A 21,380-nucleotide genomic window follows, 5' to 3' on the forward strand; every position below is an offset into this window, starting at 1 on the left:
CATTTTAGGGACCACACCATCCTCCAGCCCCATGTGTATATATTTTAAACAATCACATCTATGTCCTGTAAATATGCACAAGGATTATGTACCATTAAAATATTCATTAGGAAAGCTCACATGTCAAATGTTCTCTATGTACCTGACAAGTGTCAGTTATAATTCTGACCAAGTCTTGTGCAAACAGGGACAGCATTCCTGCCTTTTTACTCATACCTGACGTAGTATGGTAAGTCTTGTCCACCTTTATCATCCAAGAACCTGTGGCAGGCGTCTAAACGGTGGCAACTTCTCAGCCAGGCTTGTAGGGTTAAGACTGTGAGTCCTGTTCAGGAGAGGGAAACCACTCAAGAAGGGGGCCTAAGCCACAGGGGTTGCTGGGCTGCATCTGGGCTTTTTAAAAAACAGCTTGCTCTTTTCTTTCCACAGCTGAAGCCTCTCCAGCTCAGGGCCAGCTCTGCCCAGCCTCACTGCAAGGCTCCCTGCTCACACCTGGGAAAATGGCCTTGCCAGGGCCATCCTTGTTTCAGGACCTAAATGGTAATTCTGTAGTTACCAGACAGTGATGCTTTGGGGTGGGACACTGACCAGAAGACAGGAAAGTGCAAGGGAGCCCTTCCTTTGGGGGTGATGATGGCAGCAGCTCCTTGTATTCGAAGGCAAGTCATGGGGAAAGGACAAATTCGGAGCCCAAGGAGATCCTGGCTGTGGCCCTATTACCTTTTTTATTCTCTAGATTGTTATAGGATCAGCAGATTAGAGTCTTTGGATTGAAGTATTTTGGGATCTGCCATCAACAACAGTCCCTATTCTTTGCTGAGTAATACTCCACTGTATTGTTGAGTCACATTTCTTTATCTATTCAGCAGATAAAGAACGAATAGCTTAGCAGCCTTGATGGAGGTGTGCAAACTACACTCGTCTTAGTCATTGTTACTGTCACTGTGATGAAACACCGTGACCAAAAGCATCTTGGGAAGGGAAAGTTTTATTTGACTTACTCTCCACATCACTATTCACCATAGGAGGAAGCCAGGACAGGAACTCAAGCAGGGCAGGAGCCTGAAGGCAGAAGCTGATGCAGGGGCCATTGAGGGATACTGCTCACTATCTTGCTCTCCATGGCTTGTTCAGCCTGCTTTCTTATAGAACCCAGGACCAGCAGCTCAGGGATGGCATCACCCACAGTGGGCTGGGCCCTGACACATCAATCACTAATTAAGAAAATGCCCTACAGGTTAACCTACAGCAAATCTCATGGAGACATTGTCTCAATTGAAGTTCCCTCCTCTCAGATGACTCTAGCTTGAGTCAAGTTGACATAAGAACTAGCCAGCGTGTCACTTCTCTGTGGGTATAAGGATGAATATTTAGAATGTAGTTAGGGATGGACAACAATAGACATGTTAAAGGAGATGGAAGAAAGCCAAGGAGGCTTACACAAAGAACTACAGGCAGCTAAGGAAGGCCGAGAGCAGGGGAAGTCTTCCCCAGGGAGGAGCACACTATTTATTCAGTGCCAAATAGTCAGCCCAGAAAACATGCAGGTAACAGTATACAGACTGAGTAGGTTATAGTTAGGAACGTGTGTGTGTATGTATGTATGTATGTATGTATGTATGTATACATGCATGCATGTATGTATGTGTGTGTATGTATGTATATGCATGGAACAATGGCTAATAAAAAAAGAGGATCCCAATTTTGAAAGAGAATAGGGAGGGGTCTATGGGAGACTTAGAGGAAGGAAAGAGAAGGGGAAGATGATGCTATTATGTTGCAATCTCGGAAAATAGAAGAAATAATTAAAAATAAGAAGCCAGGCATGGTGGTGCACACCTTTTATCCCAGTACTCAGGAGGCAAAGGCAGGAAGATCTCTGTGAGTTTTAGGCTAACCTGTTCTACAAAGTGAGTCCAGGGCAGCCAGGGCTGGTTACACTGAGATAACCCTGTCTTGAAAAACAAAACAAAACGAACAAAGAAAAAGAAAAGAAAAGAGTGTGTATGTAGTTTGTTTCTACTGTTAGGAAATTATACGTGATGTTGCCATGGACATTATATGTGACGTTGCCATGGACATCTTAGTACATGTTTTTGTGTGAAGGTAAATTTTCATTTTTTTTTTTTTTTTTTTTTTTTTTGCTAAGGAAAGACCTAGGACTGAGGTGGTTATAATGTGTGAGGTAACAAGCTTCTTAAGAAACCGTGGGAGCGGGCTGTGGGATGGCTCAGCTCTTAAGGACACACTCTTTGCTCTTGTAATAGTTTGATTCCCAGCGCCCCTGTCAGGTGGCAAACAGGTCTGTAACTCCATTTCCAGGAGACCTGAGTGCCCTCTTCTGACCTCTGTGAGCATGAGCATGTAAGTGCACAAACACACACATGGGCACACACACCCATAGACATCATGAAAATAAAGATAAATCTTAAAAGAGAAACCGTCAGACTGTCTTCCGGGGATAGGTGTCTGTCTTCGAATTCCCAAAGCAGCACAGGAGATGCCTGTCTGCTCTGCATCCTGCAGGAACCAGTGATTATCACTCATACCGGTGTAAATAAGTGTGTGCTCCTTACATTGGATGGTGTCACGAAGCTTTATAAATCCGGTTGTTTCCACAGAAACTAGAAGAAGCTGACAGCATTCCCTGGAGGGGATAACTGCATCCCTGACATCAGAACCCAGTGTTTGAAGGTTCTGGGCTGTTCAAGACAAATTCAAATTGGGCCGAGGGAGTGGAAACAACCCTCAAACCCCAGCTTCCATGTCAGGGTGGAGGGAGCCTCAGACTCCATCGGTCTTTCCTCTTTCATTCCACTTGTGAGGAGATGGAGAGAAGAGAAGGAATAATGTGGGGGAATCTTTCTCCTACCTCTGAGGCTGGGTCACAGTGCCCAGGCCTAGCTGGAGGCTGGTGGGCAGGGACACTCATTCACCTCTCTTGGTTCCTTTGAAGAGAGGGGCTCTGGGTGAGGGACGGAGATGAGGAACAGCTCTGTGTGGCCTGGAGACACCGGAAGAATAGCAGTCTCTGGGGATGGGAGGGAAACACTGGGGACTGTCATGCACTGCCTATGCGGCGCTAGTTACTGAACCATTTGCAGGAAAACCAGCCATTTTCCATGGGTGACAAAGTGCTGACTAGGAGGGACCCAGCCTAGAGTTCCCCCTGTCCAGAGGTTAGGGATAAATGAAAGTTACTGCCTACATAGTCACAGTGAGCAGCGTCCTCCCAGGCCACACAGGCAGGGATCCAATTCTACTCTGGCTATGGGCCCTAGCGGAGAAAGGCTTCAGGATGATTGGCTGATTCACTAGTCTGGATTCTGTGAAGGGCTGACAGTTGTCTTGAGGGGTAGGACCAGGTGTGAGTTGCCCTTTGTCGAGCTCCTTTGGGGCAATGGAGGAGATCTCTGATTGCATCACTAGTGAGAGAAGAAAGAGGAGCAGAGAGGATCCCTGCAAGGAGTCCAAGGTCACATGCAGTTTTCTGAGACCATGTGGGTCACAACCCTAACCTCCCTGCCCTACCCCATCCTTCCCTGTCTGCCCCACCCCTGCCAGTGAGCTGTGCCTGGGATGCCATCAGGGTTACTCCTCTGATGGTCAAATGTGAGTCTGGAGGAGCCCAATGTGAACACACGTCTGCTGGCTGGGAAGGCCATTGGGCCATTGACGCATCACCTGTCACTCATGTCAGTGAGGGTTGGAACAAGAGGGAGGTGCTGGGAGAAGAGTGAGGGTGGCAGTCTGAGCAGAAATGGTGGCTCTATGATAGGTAGAGGTGACACAAGTTGGGGAAGAGGCTGGGGGGCAGGGTGATCATGGATTCCCAAGGGGCAGAGGGACAGGCTCTGGAGGAAGGAGGGGGTGTTCAGTTTAAATTGTCTGTTATCTGAGTGAAACACATCCAGAGGCGTCATTGTGTTTCCCAGGCCTCAGATGCTGTCTTCAGGCTGCTCTTGGGGCTTCCAGGCATCCTCTGGGACCATGCCTGTTCCCTCTCACCTCCCAGCACAGCAGAGCTGGTTCTTGGAACTGAAGGTGAGGAGGCTGAGGTGTGCCTCTTGGCTTCTCTCCCCTCTGAGTTAGTTAGGGTTTTACTACTGTGAACAGACACCATGACCACTGCAACTCTTCTAAGGACAACGTTTAATTGAGACTGGCTTACAGGTTCAGCAGTTCATTATCAAGGCAGGAGCATGGCAGCATCCAGGCAGGCATGGTGCAAGAGGAGCTGAGAGTTCTACATCTTCATCTGAAGACTGCTAGAAGACTGACTCCTTAGACAGATAGGAGGAGGGTCTCAAATCCCACCCCCACAGTGACATACTTCTTCCAGCAAGGCCACACCTACTCCAACAAGGCTACACCTCCTAATACTGCCACTCCCTGGGCCAAGCATATTCAAACCACCATACCTCTCTGGCCATAATAAAAGGGATTGTACTGCTTCCTCTGTAGGACAGAGAAGATAGGTGAGGGTCCTATCTATAAACAGCAGGGCAATGATAATAATGGTATCTTGGTGCTGTTTTTGAGTGTTCACTTCCCATCAGCCGCTGTGTGAACCTTTTACAGAGACCCTGCTGTCTGCCCTGTTCCCAGAGGGAGTGGAGGCATCACTTGCTGAGGTAGGAAGGACCTGGAGTTAAGATGAGGAGGAACGGTTTAGCTGAGTCATGGGTTGAGGGGATACAGTCTGTCATGGCAGGAATTCATGCAGGAATATGTAGTTAGACTCCTCACATCCTGATAGAAGAGGAAGTAGAAAGGAGACAGGAAGTCGGGGGTGTACCTCTGGTGACTTACTTTTTCCAGGCCTCACCTCCCAGGGTTCCACAGCCTCTCAAAACAGTACCACCAGCTACTGGCCAAATGGTCAACCACATGAGCCAGGTGTCAGGTTCAAACCATAACAAGGTAGCAACAGTGTGTGAGAATTGCTCCAGAGCTTCCTGCTGGGCAGGCCCCGGGCACAGGATGTTTCCAGGAAGAAAGTGTCTGCAAGGAATCTCTGGATGTATAAGGCTCTACCTCCAGCCGCCACCTGGCCCTGGCCCTGGGAGCAACCACTTGATGTTGCTGAACAGAAAACAGATCTGTCACTGGACAAGTCCCTGAGCCAGCACAGCTGTCAGCAGAGAGGAGTGGCCACGTAGCACGGCCATGGCAAGTTTGCCCTTGAATGTGACAGGCATAAATGGAGACCTCAGAATTTGTGGCTCTTCTTCCTGAGTGATGGATGGTTCTCCAGGCTCGGTTCCACCTCTTGCTGCCAGGGGTGGTGAGTCTGGCTCAAGAGGTGTGGGTCAGAGGGCAGTATGCACCCTCCATGTCATTTGGGGGTTACTCATGTTAGTGGGCAGGGCTGGCCAAGACAGGGGCTGGCAGGTTTGAGGCTGAAGTTGGCTGCACCTCTAGACTTCCCCCAGACAGCACCCTTTCCCTGCTTGGTAAGCGTTAACAGGACACAACTCTTTCTTGCCTGCTTCCTTCCAGCAATACCTCCATTGAGCCAGTATTGGTAGAATGTCCACCTTTTGCAGGCATGAACTAGGTGCTGGAGAAAGAACAGCAGACAAGTCCTCTGAGATCTGTGTCTTGAGGGGGGTGAAGGACAGACCCTGACACACACAACAAACTAACAAAAGCTTCAGGGAATTAGAGCATGGACAAGAGTGACCAAGGACCTGTCCCTTAAGTGGTGACAGTACAGTGCTGGTCCCTGTCCCGGCCCAAGCTGTTCCGGTCTGTGGGTCAGGGTCTAGCAAGAGAGACAGTGAGGATAAAGGGGAAGAGATGCGAAGAATGGAGACAAGACAGAGGTTCTGATCAAGTCTCATTTATTGAAGGGAAATCTGGGGTATTTATACGCTTTTGCCACGTGCCTTGTAGGTATGGATATGACGTAAGCCTTACAGGCGTGTATATCGTGGATAGCACATGCACCGTGCGCCTTGCAGGCGTGGATACCACGTGTGCCTTGCAGTTGGGGGCACAAAACAGCAAAACAAGATATGTGGGATATCAGAGTGTGCTCAGCTGTTGTAGGCTGTTGAAAAACAAGTCTCATGTCAGGGTATATGGCTCGAGATGGCTGCAAAGCTGATAGCCGCTTTCTGCTACGAGTCAGCTCTCAACAGGTCCCTTGTGTTTTAGAGCAAAAGTGGGCTAGGTCTAGGGAAGAGGAGATGTAAGGGACCAGAGGCAGGGGTGGTGCTGGTGGTGCTAGTGATGATGGTGGTGATAGTGGTGCTGGTGGTAGTAATGGTGATGGTGATGATGATGGTGATGGTGGTGGTGGTGGTCGTTATGGTGATGGTGGTGAGTGACGGTGATGATGATGGGGATGGTGATGGTGATGGTGACAGGGATGGAGATGGGGATAGAGATGGTGCATGCATCTCACATTGGAGAGCACAGGCCTTCTGGCTGGAAGGAATGTGTGTGTGTGTGTGTGTGTGTGTGTGTGTGTGTGTGTGTGTGTGTATGTGTATGTGTATGTGTATGGGGGAGGAAGGTGTGGAGTCACACCTTCCTGGGGCTTCTTCTACACAATGCAGGGAGCTAGAGTTTCATCCCACTTCTTGGAGGATGGGAAGCTACTGAGGAGAAGAGAGCGGGCCCTGCGTTATGTTTTGAAATGGTTTCATAAAAGGAGATGCCTTTAACAACATCCAAACCAGCTGGAGTTTCCCAGCTGCCAACACACACCCATGCCTGGAAAACTCAATGCAGCTTCCCAGGGGCCATGCTGCCCAGATAGAACACGCTAAGTCTAAGATCATTTTAAACCTGTAAAGCTTTGTGGTAGTGTCATTACACATGACCCATTCTTGTGAGTGTTTTTTTATAAGACATGCGAACAAGATCCAATCCAGTCCAGGGAAAAAGGCCATCACAAAGCCTCAGGAGCGTGTCCATCCCAAAACTGCAGATCTTGAATGTGAAGTGAGGGACGGAAGCAGAATACAGGAACCTCTGAAGCCTGGGCACATTGGCCCAAAGGAATATTAACATTGCTCTGGACGTTGTCGTTTCCTGAGGTTTGAGCAGCAACTTAATTCAACACTGGGTTAGTGGACAGTTAGTGGGGTTTGTGGAACTGGAGATGGGTATACCAACTATAGAAGGGAGAAGAGCTAGCTAGAGCCGAGAAAGGAGGGGAGATTTAAACTGTGAGAAATGTGTGCTATAATATGATAGATCAGATGAAACATCATGGACTTCTCACTCTGGTGTTGTGCTTAGTCCCTGCAATAACTTCTACTGCCTCTGGGCTGCTACGTCTGGTCTAGAGGTCAAAATGTAACCTTGCAGTGCCTGTGATGATGGATTCGTCCTTTAGATCATTTTGTGCAAGGAAGTGTCTCTGGAGACAAAGCTGTGCTAGATCTTGGCATGGAGATACCTTCATGTCGGAAGTCACAGAAGCAGGCCTTTGTAGATGCTTGTTGGAGAACCCAGATGTGCAGAGGCCAGCCTACCAAGAATCTCCTCCATCCCCTGTTGGGATGACCAAGCAGGGACAATCTAAATGTGAAAGCTAGTGAGCATGAGGGACCAACTAAGTCTGTAGGCGGGCTCGGGTCCAGAAGACTACTGATAACAGAAACACGTGAGGATTTTGCTCACCTCCCCACCATCTCTGTCCCTGTGGTTTACAGAAGGATTCGGCCAAGGCACATGGCTAGAGGCACACACACATCTAAATTGCAGCTAGCCACCCAGGTCTCCCATGCAAACTTGGGTTGATTTGCTTAAATTGTTTGCTTGGTGGAAGGAAGACAGTGCATAACAGAGTTGAGCAACCCATGGAAGGCTTATTGGCCCTAGTCAGATAGTCTGTGACAAGCAAATCGTGGGCTACAATATCCTGCAGGACTTGCTAGCACACAGGTATGCCCACCCAAAGCCACAAACTTGGATAGCACATGCTGCCTTTGGCTCAAACAAACTTTTTTGCCACCAGGGAAAGGATGTTTATTGTACCAAAGAGGAATTGCAGTGTCTTGAGACGGGGTGAAGCTTCAAGGACAGTGTCACTATCCCAGGGCACCAACATCTCATACCCCAGTGTCTCATTCCTGTCTCATTCCAGCAGAACCATTCATGCTGAGCTGTGCAAACATCCACTTGGACAGGCTATTGAAAAAGAGAATTATGGCAAATTTGAAATTACAGAGGTTTGATATATAGTCCCAATTTTCATTATATTTTAAAACTGAGACAATCTCCTCAAAAGGCCAGAATTGAACAGCAATCTCCCTCTGCAGCTACCATGCAGTTCTCACCTCCCACTCCCAGTCCCCGCCGCTCCCCATCGCTCACCTCGTTGACCCTCTTGAGCTCTGTGATGTATGATTTTACACCGCCAGTGGTCACACCAGCGAGGGCAAGACAGGGCGATTATCATTATCAGCAGGTTAGAAAGCCAAGGCCCAGAAGACCCAGGGGACTTGATTCAGGTAACGGGCAAGGAGAGGTACACTAGTAGCTTACTCCACCATCCTGTCTCCTTCCTCAAAATGAACAGCCCTTATTTTATTTGACCTGTGTCTTAGTCAGGGTTACTATTGCTGTGACCAAAGCAACTTGGGGAGCAAAGAGTTCATTTGGCTTACAATCCACATCACTGTTCATCATTAAAGGAAGTCAGGACAGGAGCCCAAGCAGGGCAGGAACCTAGAGGCAGGAGCTGGTGCAGAGGCCATGGAGGAGTACTACGTGCTTCTCATGGCTTGCTCAGCCTGTTTTCTTATAGAATCCAGGACCACCAGCCCAGGGATGGCCCCACCCCCAGTGGGCTGGGACCGCCCCATCAATCACTAATTAAGAAAATGCTCTACAGGCTTTCTTACTTGATCTCATGGATGCAGGTTTTGTTTTTTTAATTTGAGTCTCCCTCCTCTCTGATGACTCTAGCTTGTGTCAGGTTGTCATAAAACTAGTTAGCAAAGCCTAGTGACTTGCCCAGATAAGAGTCCATTTCTCAGCCTTCTTGCCACTAGATAGGGCTTTGTTATTAAATTGCTAGAAAGTGAGTTGGCAAAAGTGTTACAATGACCTTTTTTTTTTTTTTAATTTTTATTTATATGAGTACACTGTTGCTGTCTTCAGACACACCAGAAGAGGGCACTGGATCTCATTATAGTTGGTTGTGAGCCACCATGTGGTTGCTGGGAATTGAACTCAGGACTCTGGAAGAATAGTCAGTGCTCCTAACCGCTGAGCCATCTCTTCAGCCCTACAATGGCCTTTAAAAAAACAAAAACAAAAACAAAAAACAAAAAACTTTTTATTGATTGTGAATTTCACATCATGCACTTCAATCCCACTCATCTCTCCACACGTTTGTATCTGCCCTCCACCCTTGCAACCTCCTTGCCAAAATAAAATAAATAAATAAACCACCTCAGTGCAGTGTGTCACAGTGTGTCACATAGTATGATCTTTGTCTATGCATCTTTACTTGTAAATGTTCATTTGGTCTGGTTTGAGGACTCTGCTACACCAGCAGTACTGGGTCCTCACTGGGACTCCTCTAGGCTATCCTGTTGTTGCCCTGTGTCCAGGAGGTCCTGCAGCTTTGGAGCTGCAGGACTGGTCCCTTCACACGCGCCAGCAGTTTATAGATGGGGTAGATGTTGGGGCAGGCCAACTCAAAGCCCTGAATTTGGGCCTGAGTGATAGCTGAGTCAGTCAGCTAGCCAGGTCTCCTAGACCCACCCACCAGAGTGAGCTCTCTCTTGCTACGCTGGCTAGTTCATCAAATGCCACAGCCAACAAGGGACAGGGACAGCTCTCCTGATTTCATGCCCTCAGGCTCACCCACACCTCTTCCACCAGGGCCAGTCTACTCTGCTGCCTGGGCAAGGTGTGGAGCCCACTCTCCCGAGTGCTGTACCCAGTGAGGGGCAAGGCTAGCTCTGCATAGCCCTTGAACATTAACAAGGTCCTAGGTGACGTCCACATGGCCTTTGGTGGCAGTATGGGTCACAGACATTGACACAGATCCCTCCTGCTGCATGCCACGGTCCCAGACGTGGCCCTCAGTGGACAAGAACCATTTTTTTTTTTAAAGTATCATTAAAAAGATGGTCTGTCTCTTGTTTTATCTCGTCTTCATTCCTCAGACCTGGAATGCAGATGTAATGGATGGTGCTTTTTTTTTTCAGCCGTATTGGGTCACAAAGAGACCTGAAGCTAGAAGCTGTGCTTGTCAAAACAGAGTGATAAGAGCTGCGTTTCCTGATGGATGTAGTTATCTGCACTATCAGCCCTGGCTCATATCCTAAAAGGCTTCTTTTATGATCACCAGGAAAGCACAGATGTGTAAATCAGGTCTCAATCTTCGGCAGATGCAGTGTTGAGGCCAGGATTCACACTTCGGTTTTCCTGGGATTAACAGACTGGGAACATAATTTATTCCTCTGTCCAGCCTTCTATTCAGAATTACAATGGCATCAAATCTCAGAATTCTTCCTTACCCTGGCCACGGTACCCCTCCTTGGCAAGAACAAATGAGCCACATGCCTCGGCTATTGAGTCAGACGCTGACTTCTAGTCCAAACTACAAGGCTGACCCAAACAAGGGCAATTTGGGAGTCACTGACGTGGGATCCGAAGTTCCCGTGTCACCTTGCTGTCTATACAGTGGACTCTAATATTTGGTTCTGGGATACACTCCAAGGCTGAATGACAGATAGAGCATGCCTGTAATAACGACCAACAGCAAAACACCTTCAAGCAGATCCCAATAGTCTGCGGAGGCTGCTGCCAGCTGCCACTGTTTTAACTCATGTAGGGTGTTCCCATAGTTGACAAGTGTCCTTTTAGTTCACAGTAATGGATCTCTCTTGTTTAAGTGGTTAGGACGATCAATTTTACTGTTGGCAGAAGGAAACCCGCACAGGCAGATATTGAGATGTCTCTAGGGGCCGTGAATGGATACAGCCTTCTGGCTGGAAAAATCTCCAGGTTTGCGCTCAACTGCCTCCAATCTTAAAAACAATCACAATGAAATTAATAGCCTCACTTGCAGACGCCACGCCATCTTTCTTCTTGGCTTTCTCCTTTTCCAAGTATGATCTAAAATGCCTCTGTTATCCACACTTATGGTCACTTTGGTATCGCGTCCCTCTATGCCACCATCTCTGGGGACTGGCTGCTCCAGTCAAAGTCACTGGCTATGTCCTTCTGCTAACCCTGTCAGGATTTTTGTTTTTGTTTCATGCTCTTGAGCCTCTCTCTAGCTCAGTGGTTCTCAACCTTCCTAATTCCGTGACCCTGCGTACAGTTCTTCACGTTGTGGTGATCCCTGACCATAAAAGCATTTTCGCTGCTACTTCATAATTGTAATTTTGCTACCGTTATGAGTCATGATATAAGTGTCTGATACATAGATGGCCTTAGGTGACCCCTTAGAAAGGGTCATTCCATCTCCAAAAGGTCATGACCCACAGGTCTTGAGACCCACTGCTCTAGAGTCTGATGCTGTTAGCCACTCCTTCAGTGAAGTGTTTGGCCTTCTTAATTTTCTGCCAAAAGGATCTTGCAGTTTTCTCTTGACTCTAGGGTCAACTAGTCTCTGTCTTAATCCTGGTTCATCTTTGGTCCTCTGCTTATCTCCCCCCACCTCTTCTTCCTCTCTTCCTTGGCTGTATTTGATGGCCCACCAGCCATCTCCTTGGGTCCCTATGTTTATTTGACAGATGCCTTCTTGGTCAACTTTCTTCTTCTGTGAACATCCCCTTTGAGATGGAGATTTGATGACAGAAAGCCTATCTGGGGTGCTTCTGTATTCTGAAGGGTGGAAGGACCAGCATTGCTCCCAGCCCAGTTCTCAGTGTTATGGTAGCCACAAAGGCTTCCATAACAAAGGCCCTGAAACCCCCTGGGACCTGGGATGGCCCTTCAGTGTTATCCCAAGTGGTGGCAAAGGCTCCAGGCTTTTCTGCTGTGGAAGCACAGGTTACTGGGTAGAAGCTGCCCTTGGAGAGCCAGTGTCACCTGTGATGGAGATTCCTTCTGCCAAAGGCAGCTTCGCTTCCAAGATCTGCCCAGTTAAAGTTGCCAGCAGGAGCCCACGCTTGCTGAGGGTTTGGCTCTGATGAGGAAATTTGGGAGACCCTGTGGCACCCACAGTTCAGTCTCCAGCTGACGAGAGCTGCTGCGGGTCAGTGGCATAGCTGGGGGTCTTCCATTGCAGCCCCTTGTTTGTACTATGGCTATGGAACCTGCTCTGTGTCACACCCACCTAGCCCATGCTTCTGGTGACTCTGCTCATTAATTCTATTCTGTTCCTGAGGGCCTGCTGACTCTGAGGAGTCTCTGTGTTGGGCATGGGCTTCTTGGCAGAGCTTGCTGAAAGTCAGCTCTTGGGCATGACATCAACCTACCAAGTCCAGGGAGGACAGTCAGCCTTCCCGGAGCCAACAGAAGGCACAATGGGGAATATAGACTCCACCAGGTCCCAATAGGGCCACACTTATCAACGTGGAAATCTCCTTGTTACCCTACAGTCAGGTGTGGGGGGACTAGGTACTGGGGAGTTGGAACAGACCGGTATGAGCCTGAAGCCTATGGTGGGAGCCCACAGGATAGGCTGTTGCATATAGTGTCCCCCACTCCATGTAACCCCTGCAAGCTCCCTGGAGATCCTGCTTCCTTCCTGTAGGAATGAGCCTGCATCCTTCATGACTCGGCCGAATGAAAAATCACACTCAGAGCTTGTACCTTCCAGGTACACACATGCACTTGGGACCTTTATGCACAAGTATGTGATCAGAACCTCTGATCCCACCACTGACACATGCAGCAACCTGTTCATGCTTCTGCTTTATACAGATACAGGCATAGGCAGGCCCAGGCTCAGACAACACAGATGAAAACATAGGCACAGATCCAGGTACAGGCATGGGCACAAGCAACACAGAACAGACACAGTCAAATAACTCTAACAAATACCTATGGGCCTGTGTCCCCACCCCTAACCTATCTGCCCATGCCCAGGGAAGGAGATCCACTTTCTTCTGAGACAACATGCATGCACACGTGCACAAGCACGAGCACACCCCCCACCCACACACACACACACATGGGTGCTCTCATGGGTGGTGTGGACACCTGTGCACAGCCATTTGGAGCCCCCAGTGAAGCTGTTAAAATAGCATTGTGGGTACTTAACAAAGCAGTCCTGCTGGAGGGCATAAGAATGGGGGCTGAGAGCTGCTCCTGCCTCAGGAGGGAGGGGTTAGCTTTTGCTCTTTCTTCTCTTTGGGGGCTGGCCTTCTGAAGCAGTAAGTATTCCTTCCTTGGTTCCCCAGAGACAGGGCTGTTCTCTAAATACCAAGGCAAGGAGTGGAGGCTTCAAAAGGTCATTACCAAGCGTTGAGAGGGTGGTATTTAGCTAAGAAGTGACTCCTGGATGTGGAACGTCAGGCCTCAGCGGGAAGCCTTTGTTACTAGCCTTCTTTGCCACCTGGGTCCTTAAGGATAGAGCCTAGAGGACTATGGCAGGCACTGGCTGAGAGGAACAGAAATCCCTGTCCTTCAGGTCAGAACTGCCCCTGAATCTGCAGGCTCAAGTTTCAGATGAGAAGGAGGAAGAGGAGGAGGAAGAGAAGGGAGAGGAAGAAGAGGAAGAGGAAGAAGAGGAGGAAGAAAAGGAGGAAAAAGAGGAAGAGGAGGAAAAAGAGGAGAACGCAGAGGAAGAGGAGGAGGAAAAGAAGGAAGAGGAAGAGGAGGAGGAGGGGCAGAGGAAGAGGAAGAAGAGGAGGAGGAAGAGGAGGAGGAGGCAGAGGAAGAGAAGGGAGAAAAGGAGGAGGAGGAGACAAGAGGAGGAGGAAAAGAAAGAGGAAAAGGAGGAGAAGGAAGAAGAGTTGGAGGAGCTACTGGAACCTGGATGGCTCTGAACTGGAAGCAGTAATCTTACAGATTCACTGGGGAAGTAGCCCAAGGGAGTGCCCTATGTTTCCTTGGGGGATAAGTGTGAAGAGTTGAACTTCAGCTGCCAGCCAGGCTGACAGGAGCCTGACAGAAGCCAAAAGGCCCATCTTTTTGTTTCCAGACCTGGCCAGAGGTTTCTGGGAAGGGTGGGCTATCCCTTCCTTAGGGCACACTTCTCTCCCTGGTTTATTGGTAGTCAGATGATAATAAACACACAGACCACTGCAAACACACCAAGAGGCAAACGGATGAGTCACCAGCCTGACAGATCCCTCTGAGATCTTTCAGGCAGTGCCTTCTGGGCTATCTGGCCTGGAGGATACATTGTCAAGGTCAGGGTGCTGGCAGAAGCCAAGCCAGTGAGCACTGCCTGCTGGTACATCTCTTTTGCATAAGGAAGTGGAACAGTTCTCTTACTGCCTGTGAAGATGGAACAGGCACAAGCAAGGAGACAGGGCAAAAGTGGGCTGGAGATATGGCTGTTCATGTGTCTGCACAGCCCTCTGACCTCCAGGGGCTCCCCTGCATCTGGCTTTCCCTTTTGTATGGCCACTGGGTACACACACAGTCTAGAAAGATAGAAGGTAGAAGCAAATAGGGGTTGGGAGCATGCTGCAGGTTCCTTGCCTGTCTGGTTGTAGCCATAGGTCTCTAGAGGCCCTTCTGTTACAGCTATGCACACGGTGCTGTTTTTTCCTCCTGGCTCAGCCAGGCAACTGGGGTCCTGAGGTGGTTAGCTAGAGGAGAGGCAATAAATATTGGGGATATCATATTACTGCTTGCACACCTACAATCTCAGTCGTTGGGAGGCTGAGTCAGGAGGATTGCCAGAGCGTCCAGGTTAGCTTAGTTTCCACAGTGAGTTCCAGACCAGCCAGCCTCAAAACAGTCTCAAAACAAATTAACAAAATCTGCAAATAACAGCAACAAGAGAAGAGGCTTATGGCCATGAGGCAGATGAAACCGTGAGGAAAACTTGTGGTGACTGGACTCCATGTCTTTAACCATGGAGCTCCCATTCCTGGGCTTCCCCCAATTCCTAGGTGCTGCCCGGAGTAGGGAAGTGGGAGGGTGCCAGGGAGAGCTGTCCCCAGAGGTGATCTTGTTTTTCTGGGTCCTGTAAGACAGCAAAGAAGAGGTGCTATGCAGGATACACACACACACACACACACACACACACACTCTCTATTCTCCACTGATGACGCATAATGCAATCAGATGACATTTAAATATTCATGTCAGAGAAAAGCATGCAGCTGCAAGTGTGAGACTCGTGGGCTGGGAGCCACACGCTGTACCTTCACAGTGCCGCAGAATCTTGGAGGTGACAAAGGAGTTGTCATTTCTTTGCATCCTTCACTGTGGCATCCTCAGTGGAAGATTCGTCCCCACCACACCACCTCCACACCATCTCCATCCTAGTCCATCCTATAGGCAGTTATCCCTGCTACAGAACAATTAAAGTCTCCATCACAGCCCCAGGGAGTCTCCACCTGGCCTTAGGTTTGGCTCAGGGAGCACTGAAGACGACACCCCTACTGATGTTTCCAGAGCTTTCAGCCAGGGTTTTCTTAAGACAGTTAAAAGGACCCCAGGAAGAAGGTACATTCCCACATGAAGAACTTGTATCTGCATGTTGGTGCTTGACCCTAGACTGCCACCACACTCGGGTGAATAAAATCTGGCTTCCAGAGGACAACTAACGAGAGAGGAAAGTGACATTAGATTGGAGTTAGGAGGCTTGGATCTTAATCTTGCCTGGATACTTCTGGCTGTATGACCAGGAGGAAGTCGCTTCACCTCTCTGAGGCTCCGTGTCTTTCGTAGCACAGGCACGGATGCTTCTGTTGTAAGGCCTCAGTGAATGGGGGAGCTGATGAGCTGGGGGCAGGCTGCTCCTTGGCTAAAAGGGCCATGCAGCTGAGTCATGGGTCCTTTGGAGGCAGAGGGAGAAGTTTGAGGAATGTGGCACACCATGCACACTCTCAGGTTCCAGGTGGTCATCAGAGCCAGGAAGCATATTGAGAACAGAAGACAGGTCTACACTCAGTAATCTAGCTCAAGTATTGCTGTCCCTACTCAGGAACAGGAGATGATCTATAGGCAGGGGTGGCAGACTGGGACAGATGAGACAGATCCCTAGACCACAGGAGGTTGCTCTTCCACCAGCTTTGTGACTTTGAACAAAAGTCCTAACTTCTCAGTCCCTTCATCAGAAAATGGCAGGATAGGCACAGACAGACATGGCCAGCAGATGTTCTAAATCTCAGATGGTCATTCACTAATTAAGTTTAGCAGGAAGTGATCCAGAGTGGGGCAGGCCTCTGTATACCAAGATGGGTGGGGGGTCGTAGGTGCTCCCAAGGGCTATACGATGAGGTCAGGGGCTGAGATCACACACACACACACACCACACACACACACACACACACAAGCTGGAAGTATCCCTCCAAGCCTGGGAGGCAGCAGTGGAGGGATGGAGCTGATGTCATTTCTGTATTTGTTTATTTATTTATTGTATGTATACCTATATGTGTGCACAGGTGTTCAGGTATGAATGTACATACATGGTGGGTATGCCTTCAGCAATTGATCTCCACCTTAATCTTTTGAGACAGGGTTTCTTACTGAATCTGAAGCTTGCTGACTGGCTAAACTGACTATTTAAGCAAACTCCAGGGATTCCTCTATCTCTGTCTCCCTAGCATTGGGTTTCGGGCACATGAGGCTGCCCTTGGCTTTTTACTTGGGCATTGAGAATCTGAACTCAGGTCCTCATGCTTGTGTGGCAGACACTTCACTGACTGAGCCGTCAACTCAGTCATTAACACGACTCAAAGAAAGAGTCCTACAGTGGTGTGGGTTATAGCCCAGCAGAGCATCCAGCATGGGCCACCATGCTTGTCACTCCTCGTACCTTCCATCCTTCTTCAGGTGAGCAGCTGATTTTCCATTGATCACCACCTCCAGGGCCCCCTTCTATCCGTGCCACCTTCTCCGTGAGGAAAACCCTCTTATATATCCCTCCCTCTCTCTCTTCCCACTGCCATCCCTATAGCCTGGAAAATTCCCATGGATATTTTCATGGCAAAATTACATGAAGGAACATAAACCCTGACGAGAGCCAGGGGCTCCTTTGCCTGAGCCGGATTTCAACCATCTTTGCTCACGGTCCACAGGGCCTCATCTCTGCACCTTGGTAGTTGACCTTCCTGGGTCCTGGGTGAGATTCTTGATGACCCGGGTATTCTTGCTGACCTCTGGTTGCCCTTGAACTGGTGATCTTTGGACAAGCCTTTGACTTTGATTTCTTTTCTAAAAATATTAATTTTGTTGTTTTATTTTATTTCATTTAAAACTTTTATATGTATAGGTTTTTGCCTCCGTGTATGTCCATACACCACACATAGGCCTGATGTCCACATGTTATAATCGACCATCGGATCCCCTGGAACTGGAGTTGCAGGTGGCCATGAGCCACCATGTGGATACTGTGAATTGAACCAAGGTCCTCTGGAAGAGCAGCCAGGGCTCATAACTGCCGAGCCATCTGTCTGCCCCAGCCTTTGGTTTCAAAGGCAGCCCAATCCTTTGTGTCTCTTCCCACCATGCTCTCTGCCCAGCCTTTAAGTTTGAAGGCAGCCCAGTCCCTTGTGTCTCTTCCCACCAGCAGAGAGCATCTCTGCCCAGCCTTTAGTTTCAAAGGCTACTCAGTCTCCTGCATCTCTACCCACCATGCTATCAGCTTTTCCACCATTTTTTTTTTTTAGACAAGTCTCTTGGGCATCGCCGTTTTTTTCTTTCTGTCCATGAAGTAACTACAATTTCTACCTGTGCTGCTCTTAACTCTTTCCAGCTTAGGCCTCTCTCCCAAGCACCCACCTGCTCTGCTGGGCATCTCTCCTGGGATGCCTTTCACATTTACCACGCCCTTCAAGTTTATCCCCTTATGGTTTGTTCTCTGAATCAGAGGATGCTTCCCTTCAACAGCCTTCCAAACCAAAGAACTAAGACCCCTCCTTAATCCCTTCAACTCTCCTGTCTTCCCACTCAACATCCAGTCTGGGGGACCCACCTGCACCTCTTGAGTTTGTCTTGCCTCTCTGCTTGTGGTTTTTGAGATAAGAGCTCACTGTGCTGCCCAGGCTGGCCTTGAACTCACAATTTTCCTACCTTAGCCTCCCAAGTGCTATGATTACAGTGCTATGTCTGGTTTTGTATTCTCTTGGTGGGGCAGTCAGGTGCTCTACCAGCTGTAGCGCCAGCCTTTCTGTATATGAATACCAGGGCTCTAGGCCAAGATGCCATCATCTAGAGCCCTGACATCTCTCTCTCTCTCTCTCTCTCTCTCTCTCTCTCTCTCTCTCTCTGTCTCTCTCTCTCATTGGATATTTTAATGTGCCCCCACCCACCCACTCCCACCTCCCCACCCTTGAATTCCCCCACACTGGGCATCCAGCCTTCATGGGACCAAGGATCTCCTCTCCCACCTATGCCCGACAACGTCATCCTACCCTACATATACAGCTGGACCCTGGACCCTGGACCATGGGTCCCTCCCTATGTGCTGCCAGGCTAGTGGTTTGGACCCCGGGAGATCTGGTGGTTGGTATTGTTGCTCTTCTCATGGGGCTGCAAACCCTTTCAGCTCCTTCAGTCTTCTAACTCCTCCATTGGGAACCCTATGATCAGTTCAATGGTTAGCTATCAGCATCTGCCTCTGTATATGCCCTGACACATCTTATAGTATTGTCTCAGTTCCAACTTAGTCCTTGGGTCTCAGTCATACCTCAGGGAGTACTCTGCTCCAGGGACACCGCCTTCTGTTCCATCCATCCATCCATCCATCCATCCATCCATCCATCCATCCATCAGAAGTAGTTGAACCTGAGCACATAGGGATATCTAGTCTTTTTCGTCAGTGGGAGCCAGTGGGGAAAGGAACACATTACATGTATGTGTGAGCGTGTGAGAGTGTCTGCTGTGTTGGTATCATGTGCACATGTGAATGTGCACGGGCTGGAGAGCCAGGACAATCAAGTCCCAAGAGTCCCCCAGAGACATTTCCCAAGATCCTGTTTTCCGCTGTGGCCCTCCCACTCCAGAGAACAAAGAGATTTCCAGTTGACTGCCGCCTGTGTTAGCTGAGACAAGGGTTGTACATCTCAATTTTTATCACATGAAAATGAAATCAAGAATGTGGGAACAGACCGGGGAGAGAGAGGAGTGGGGAGATGAATGCTTCTTCACAGTAGAGACCCCTCGTCCCCCCTGCACCTCCCACAAGAGCCACCTCTGTTGAGACAGCAGCATTCTCTTTGGGGAACCTTCAAAGAAAGTGGCATTTACATTCCGAAACACAGGGAGAGTTAAACGCTGCGACAGCAGTAAGAAAAGCAACCGGGAAAGGAAGCGTGTGGTGTGCTGCCAGCTCACGCACTCCGCCTGCACAAACCCGCCTTGATGTTGCAGCCTTGACTAGACAGAAGATGCTTGCCTTCTCAATTAGGAAGGCTCCACAGCTTCACGCCTGCCTGGGAGGTGGCAGAGGCACCAGGATTAGCACTGGGGAAGGACAAGGGAGGTGACAGAGTCAACAAATGTCTCCTCGTCTTGTTTTCAGCCCCTGCCTGCCCCAGAAAACATTTTTGGTTTCCTGGTGGGCCCTGCCCTTCTGCCCTCTCCTTCACCTTTTCACTCAATAAACTTGAACTTGGGGCTACTTCCTATTTCACACAGGCTCTGTGGGTAGATCTGGGGTCACAGAAGAATAAAACAAGGTCCCTACCCTGGGGAACTCAGAGCTAGTCAGAGATTGATGGGAAAATAGATGAACCCAGAAATAGCCAGGCCTCTCCTGCCCCTGAAGGTGCAGGTCAAGGGACATAGAAAAACTTTCCCAAGGTTCCCACAGATTCCTGGGGTCAGGGGGCTTGCACCTGTCACGATTAGGCACAGACTGGAGTCTAAGTGCCTGGGTTCAAGTCTCAGCTCTGCCACAGAACTGTCCTGCCTCTCCATGTCCACGCCCACAGCAGGTGGACAGCTATAGTCCCCATTGGTAGGGCTGAGGTCGGGGCTGAATGAGCTGCTTCCTGCTCAGGGCAGAGTGTCAATCATGGTCATTTTTGTCTCTTTGTCATTTGGAGCCGAGCTTCTGCTTGCATTGAATTAACTCCATTTGCTCATCTTCTTACCCCATGCTGGTTTGACCCCCACCCCCAGGCAGCCCAGATGTGGACCTCAATTCTTTTCTTTATGCTCCATTAAAAAAATTGGCCTCACCCCTAAAACAAAGCGTGGCTGGGCACACAAAATCTCTGTGGGTAGCAATAGTTTCAAAGGATGGAAAAGGAAAGGATTTATATATTGCAGAACGCCACATGCAAAAGCCTATTCCCAAAAGCCCCTCAGCCATCCGTGCCCACCCTCTGGGCCTCTTCCCGGGGCATTGTTTTCTTACTTCCCCCTCTGCTTTCTCTATTTGCCTTCTTCTGTTTCCTTATGCCCCTAGCAGAACAGTTTAGCAGTCTCCCGATTCCTTGTCTCTCATCAAATCACACCCTCTGGATCTTATCTCCCTCCCAGCCTTATCAAGGTATTTTCCTATACAAAGACACTCTCTTTTCTAAGAGGGATTGGAGTGTCAGATGGTTGTGTCAGTTAGGATCTGACTAGGGAAGGGGAAATCTTTAATGTGGGGCAATGGTTGCAGGCGGTGGAAGGGTAGCAGGGCCTTGGGGTTCTTTCAGTGGGGCGATGCAATAAGATAACACATGGAGATGAAGAGCCTCTGTCTCCAGGCTGCGCTTGTAACCCTGCTTCTCTATACTGCCGTCATGTCGCGCCTCCCCGCCCCGCCCCCGCCCCCAGCATCTGCTCTGAGCATTTTTGTCCTTGTTAAATACTTATATGGTCACCATTAGTCTAGGTGAGGAGGTTACCTGGGGACAACAGACAGGGAAGGGAGTTAAACTAAAGGCCAAGGGGCTGTGCTTGACCAGGGAAACAACGTGATCTTCTAACCTGGCTGGCGTCTGGGAAGGCAGCACTCTCTTTTGGCCCAGGATGTGATGGACTGGGGCGTGTTAGCTCTGCCTTTTCTTTTCTTTCTTTCTTTCTTTTCTTTTTTCTTTTCTTTTCTTTTCTTTTTTTTTTTTCTGATGGGGAAACTGGGTACAACGGGAAGCAGAGCTCTGCCCACTTAGCAAACAAGGACTATGGCTGGGGCTCTGCTCCAGCCCCGGATGCTCATACCAGCAGCGCATAGTAAGGAAGATTCAAGAACAGAGAGGATGAAGGTGCCCCTGAACCCCCAGGAGGGAGACCCCAGAGGGTGATAAACTCAGCTGTACAGAGCAGAACTGGAAGGAGCCTTGGAAGAATGAACCAACCAACAAGGGAGGCCACATCCAAACACTCAGGGA

General features: G+C 49.2%; 1 long non-coding RNA gene across 1 annotated transcript in view; it reads right to left on the bottom strand.

Moving 5' to 3' along the window:
* Nucleotides 1–9,081: 9,081 nt before the first annotated feature.
* LOC143442203 (uncharacterized) overlaps nt 9,082–21,380 on the bottom strand; it is a 43,662-nt gene continuing 31,363 nt past the window's right edge. The window contains exon 3 of the long non-coding RNA XR_013110214.1: nt 9,082–9,260. This is a non-coding gene — a long non-coding RNA (uncharacterized LOC143442203). The remainder of the gene's footprint in view (nt 9,261–21,380) is intronic.

Source organism: Arvicanthis niloticus, chromosome 5 (genome assembly GCF_011762505.2).
Source record: "Arvicanthis niloticus isolate mArvNil1 chromosome 5, mArvNil1.pat.X, whole genome shotgun sequence".
NCBI lineage: Eukaryota > Metazoa > Chordata > Mammalia > Rodentia > Muridae > Arvicanthis > Arvicanthis niloticus.